We start from the raw sequence: 6,386 nt of genomic DNA, 5'->3' as shown, positions 1-6,386 counted from the left end.
GTTACATTTTGTGGGCTCTTTTCCTTCCTTGTTTGTCTTTTTTTGGTGTATAACTCTTTGCTTTGTTTTATTTTATGTTTATCCCATAGAAGCCTGTTTGTTTTCAAATGAAAGACAGAAAGGGCATGGATCTGGTTGGGAGGGGAGGTGGGGAGGAGCTAGGAGGAGTAGAGGGAGGGGAAACTTAATCTGGATATATTTTGTGAGGATAAAATGGAATAAACCAGAAAACGAAAAGAAAATACTGCAGAAAGACTAATATCCCATATGACAACCACATTGTTATTACTTTAGTTTGATATTTTATTCACTTATCAGCATGCTCATTGAATGTCAAGGGAAGAACCAGACACGTAGTCTGTTTAGGAAAGGAAAGAGAAAGGTTATATTCAATGAATGCAAAGAAGCCAGATACATGATTTGCACAGACAAAAGCAAGTTATATTTTAACAGAAAAAAAATAAGGACTATCAAGGATGCTCAGTTTATATGAGCTCAATCATTGTGCAAAACATCAAAGTCCTCAAAAGACTGTGCTGTTCACAAAATCTGAAAAGCATGACTTCGGATTTTAGTGGAAGAAAGCATCATCTCTGCTAGGTGGGGCATATTTATAGAAAGTATTCAAGGTTTCATTTGTCTGAGGATGGAAGTCACCGAGGATGGTGATATTATTACCAACATCTTCATCACAATTATCTATTTTGATAAAGAACTGTTTAGTAATGTTGGAAGTATGGCATCAAATTTTCATTTTATAATATGTATAAAATTTGTATCTTTATAAAAATGATTTCATGTTCTATACGTAATTTTTTTCATCCTCTCTCCTTCATTAAACAGCACTTCTTAGAGACATTCACAAACCCAGCTAATCAGATCTATCTTCTTCCTGATAACTGTGTCATAATATTCTGGAACATAACAATTTCACTCTTTGCCATTCCCCAGTTGAGGGGAACTTAAGCTGCTACCAATTTTACATATTACCTGTAAGTCCTTTTGTAGAATACACTCACCTGACTCCCTAGAAAAGGCATCAAAAACTGGAATTGTGAGGGAAATTCTGTTCTTTCTGGACAAATCAGACTCTGCAATTGCTATATTAATTTAGGTCCTGCTTCTCAGCCTTGGGTTCCAATAATAAGTTATCAAATTTGAAATAAATTACCCTCAAGTACATCTTTGGTGTTCCAGGCAGATAACTCCACTAAATTTCTTAGGCATCTACTCTCACACAGGATACTCTTCTGATTTTTATTTTTTGTTCCCATGGCTCATGTGAACACATATCTGAGATAGCCCAAAGAACTCAGGGCTGTCTCCCTGTTTCAGGATCCTTAACTTAGTCACATTTACAAACTGTCTTTCTCTGTGTAGCCTAATAAATTCACAAGGGTTAATGATGAGGGAATTTTTGAGAAATAATTTTCCTCCATATCACAACTACATTGAGTATTGACTGCTACCTAGATTGATTTTCTTTGATTTCACACTGCTGTCAACATCCTGATCTCACAAAGGACAATGTGGTGATGTTCATACTCCTTTTGCTGACTGCTTTAGTGTGCAAAGTTTAAGAAGTAACCTTGGAGTAAAATAATTCAAATCTGTTCTTGAACTGTGACATTCTCACAGAAAGGGAAAACAATTTTCACAGAAAAGCCCCATTAAAACAAATACTATTTCATACATTAGCTCCACTATGTCTGGTGCTACCTTCTCCTTTTCCATTCTTTCATAGCAAAATTCAATTCCATATCAGAAAACTTTCTTGCTCATTACAGCTAAGTCAGATGTCAAGTTGTTCATTCTCTTGTTTTTGGATGTGCACAAATGCCATTAACATCATAGTCATGAAACTTCAATGATCCATTTCTAGATACAAAAGGATGTGATCAAAGTTAGGAAATGATCATCCCTTTTTATATTGATCAGATGATTGTCATAGGCCAGATATCACTTGGGTTAATTCCCAAAGTAGAAACCCAACAGGATGAAAATTTGGCATCCTTCACTTCAAAATCTAGGATGCTGACATCTCTTTGTCACCTATAGACACCAGTGCCATTGAGCATATAGGCTAATACCATTGTATAATTCAGAAATCTGGAAAAATAAATTGTTATACTTAATGTAATTCTTATTAGCAAGAAACTCACGAAACACTTTCTGACTCCACTGGAAATAGATGTAATATATAAAAAATAACTCAGGTGGCTAAGCAACTTTTATGTTAATAAAATTAATTAAAGATTCTGTGCTATTTCTGGGTGGTGGTGGTACATGCCTTTAACCCCAGAACTTGGGAGGCAGAGACAGGCAGATCTCTGTGAGTTCGAAGACAGCCTGGTCTACAGAATGAGTTCCAGGACAGCCACGGCAACACAGAGAAACTCTGTCTCAAAAACAAACAAGAACAATAAAAATTCTGTGCTACAGAAGAAAATAATTGTTTTAAATAAGTAGACCATGATAGATATATGTGTTAGGAAATGCTATTTTAACTAAAAAATTTCTCTTGCTTTCACAAGTTTTCCTGTTCCAATGAGTTTACATTTTTATTTCTGATGTGTTTTATTTTATGCAATTGAGAGCCACTATTGAGAACATAATTGAAAATGGTTTTATATACCTTCATTTCATTCAAGAAAAGTTTGTATATATGCATAAAATTTGAATAAAATAAGAAAACATCTGAAGGAAATCAAATCCAAATAAGACTTTCAGGATTTGTGAAATAAAATATGACATCTAATATAAATTTTTAATTAATAAATAATTCTAAAATATTACATTTTATATGTCAGTGCTTCACTAATGACTCAACAAATGATAATGCTTTAAAATGTATTCATAAAATTATGTGATTCTGTGGCAGATCAAAAATGGCTACAGATTCTTTAGTCTTCTGTCATTAAAAACTGTGTTCAAAATCACCTTCTTTGAATCTGAGTAAACTATGGACTGCTTTGAGCAATAGAAAGTCCTTAATGTCACACTGTGCCAAGATCTAAGTAAGGCATTTAAAAAGAAACAGTATCCATTTAACCCTCTTGGAATCTTACTCTAGGGAAAATCATTCATCAGGCAATGAGTAAAAATGTTTTGAGACTGTTACATCATTAAGACCAGATTGCATGAAAAGGCCATGCAAAATGAAATTCACAAGAGATGGAGTAAGAGTTAAGGACCCTTAAGGAATTAAGCATGCAAATACCTGACCCAACCTATCATAAGCCTTGCAAATTGAAGTCATGTGACCAAATATGCTATTAATTAAACCTTTCTTGAGTCCTAAATTCTCAAAACAGGGAACAACTAAAATAATGTTTTAAAACACTAAATTTTGGAACAATTCTTTAGATAGAAATAAATGGAATATGCACACCTGCTTTCCGGCAGCCTGACAAAAATATAAGGAAGGTTACACTTCATTTAGGCTTAAAATGACATTGGCTGAAAAGATGGCTCAGCAGTTAATTCACTTGCTGCCCAAACAAGAGGAGCAAAATACCCATGTGCATTTCTAATTCTAGCATCAGAACACATAAACAAGGGATCCCCAGAGCAGACTGACTGGTCAGATCAGCTATACTGTATATGTGGTGCTCTGAGTTTAAGTTAGAGACCATGCTGCCTGAAACAAGGTAGAAGATTGATCAAAGAAGATTCTTGACATCAGATTCAGGCCTCCACAGGCACCTCACACATATGCACATGCATCTTCACACATATATGCACCCACACATAAGCAAATATACATAGACACATGAATACACAACACCTGCACATAAACAAGAAGAGAAGGAAAAAAAGTCCATCCATTCCTATCCTAAAAGATAGGAAAGTCAGCTCTTTTTTGTGCCACCTTCTAGGAAATTACCTGTATAAGGTGAAGCTGAATATCTTCTTCCCAGTCAATGATTATCAGAAACTCATTAAAGTGGATGATGAATGCAATTTTTGTATATTCTATGAGAAGCTCATGGCCACAGAAATAGCTTCTTATGGTCTGGGTGAAAGTGAAAAGATTATGTGGTCCAAATAAGTGGTAGGGATCTAAACAATGTCTTCCCATGAATTGAAGTATCTTGATCAAGACATTACAAGTATACCTGTTTTTGAGTAAGGGGCATTCTTGTTATAGACAAAGGAGAAATGGAGAGAGGAAGCATAAGTCTGTTCATAGATGCATTGTGTATGCCAATCTGAGTATTGTCAACATGGTTATTATAAAAAAATGATAGAAGGATATTCCTGGACTGACAGATACCACTGTGCCTTGGCTGTTGCAGCCCAAAGGAGCTAGCAGAATCCAATACTTTTCAATATTTTTAAAGATGATAATGTCTACCAATATGTTGTAACAAAGTACTTAAACAAAGAAAGTAAGAAGCCCAGGCCTAAGGTACCCAAGATTCAGTGTATCTTGTTACTTCAGATATCCTGTAATATAAACAACATACCAGGAAAATAAGAGGAGTCAGAAGATCACACTAAGCTTTGGCCAAGAGGATGAAGGAAGCCAAAGAAAAACTTCAGGAACATGTTGCCAACAAACACAGGTTGTCCTCACTGAAAGCTTCTACTTCTGACTCTAGTCAAGAATCCACACATCTACGCTTCCAACTTGTGAAAAGGAATTAAAGAACAGCTTAGGTCCAGACATGGTGGTACATGCCTTTAATTCCAGCACTCAGGAGTCAGAGGCAAGCAGATTTCTAAGGTCGAGTCAAGCTTGATCTACAGATCAAGTTCCAGGACCCCCAAGCTTAGGCAGTGAAGGAAACCATTGAAAATAGAAAGCTGGTGAAAATGTAATTGAACAAAAGGGCCATGTTCCAGCCCCAGTAAGCAGCAGAATTTGGCAGCTTCAGCCAAATGGTTCTGGTTTTAGTGTCAAGGATAGAAGAAAGGGGTTATAGAATTTCCCTACATGACAAAAGAAAGCTGCTGAGACTAGGTGTGTGGCAGGTATGTCCCTGCATGGAGGCCTAGTGAGGTGATTGCATGAAAGCCACCCTGTGAAGGTAATACCTATATTGCCTGGGAGATCCCAGAATGTTGGAGATGCCAGAGCCATGGGATACCTGCCAAGGAGAGATGCTAATCGGGAGTGGAATCAGACCCAGAAAAAGAATTAAGAGAAGTGTGTTGCAGTCAACAATTTGAAAGGAGTTTGGGATCTGAAGAGTTCATTAACATTAGACACAGAAATATAGTGTTTGCAGTTTGTCCAGCTAGTTTTTGGTTTTACTTTGGTCTGGTATTTCCTCACTATGTTCCCTTTCCTCCCTTTTTGAATGGTAATGTATGTTCTGTGCCAGTATATGTTGGAAGTATGTCATCTGCTTTTTCAGGTTCATTTTATAAGAGATTACAATTAAGATATTGCATGAATCTCAGAAGAGACTTTGAACTTTGGATTTTAAACACGTTTGAGACTGTTATAGACTATGAAGACTTTTGACATTATACTGAATGCATTTCTACATTATGATATGGCTAAAAGGCTATAGATTCCACAGAGTGGAATATGTTGATGTTAATAGGAATGGTCCCCATAGACTCAGGTGTATAAATGCTTGGCTCAAAAGGAGTGGCACTATTAGAAACTGTTGCCTTGTTGGAGTAGGTGTGGCCTTGTTGGAGGAAGTATGTCACTGTGGGGTTGGGCTTTGAGGTCCCTGATGCTCAAGCTATGTCTAGTGTCACTTTTTCTTCTGCTTTCTACTATTCTAGATGTAGAACTCCAGCACCATGTCTGCCTGACACTGCCATCTCCCACCATGATAATGAACTAAACTTCTGAAACTGTAAGCCAGCCTCAATTAAATGTTTTCCTTTACAAGAGTTGCCATGGTCCTTGTGTCTCTTCATAGCAATGGAATGAAGACAGTACCAAAAAAGCATGAAATATGGTGATGGGCCAATAAGATACCTTAGTAGGGTAAGGCACTGTAAGACAAATTGCTAGACAGTCTTCTAAAAAAAAAACAGATCCAGATGTTGAGGTAAAAACTGAGAGATCAGGGAATAGGACAAGCCACAGCCAACATCACCTCACCAACTCCTCAGCTTCAAAAGAGACCTATATCCTGTATGCCCATACCTATATGACTTTCTGTCCCTGCCTTCTCACTTCCTCTCTCTGCCCAGCTACATCACTTCCTTTTTGCTCAGCTCTATCACTTCCTGTCTATCTGTACAGACCTCCAGACCGCTATGGTTAGAGCTAGGATTAAAAGCACGTGCCACCGTGCCTGGCTCTGTTCCCAGTGTGGCCTTGAACTCACAGGGATCTGGATGGATTTCTGCCTCCCAAGTGCTAGGATTAAAAGCATGTGTTACCACTGTCTGACTTCTATGTTTAATATAGCAGC

The 6,386-nt window shown here is 37.2% G+C and overlaps 1 pseudogene; it reads left to right on the top strand.

Moving 5' to 3' along the window:
* Positions 1-646: 646 nt before the first annotated feature.
* LOC128116569 (40S ribosomal protein S6-like) lies at positions 647-4,650 on the top strand (annotated as a pseudogene).
* Positions 4,651-6,386: the final 1,736 nt, after the last annotated feature.

This window comes from Peromyscus californicus, unplaced genomic scaffold, assembly GCF_007827085.1.
Source record: "Peromyscus californicus insignis strain IS unplaced genomic scaffold, ASM782708v3 Scaffold_10__1_contigs__length_136768540, whole genome shotgun sequence".
Lineage (NCBI taxonomy): Eukaryota > Metazoa > Chordata > Mammalia > Rodentia > Cricetidae > Peromyscus > Peromyscus californicus.
Note: the sequence above shows the minus strand (reverse complement) of the source record. Positions and strands in the feature narration are given on the sequence as shown.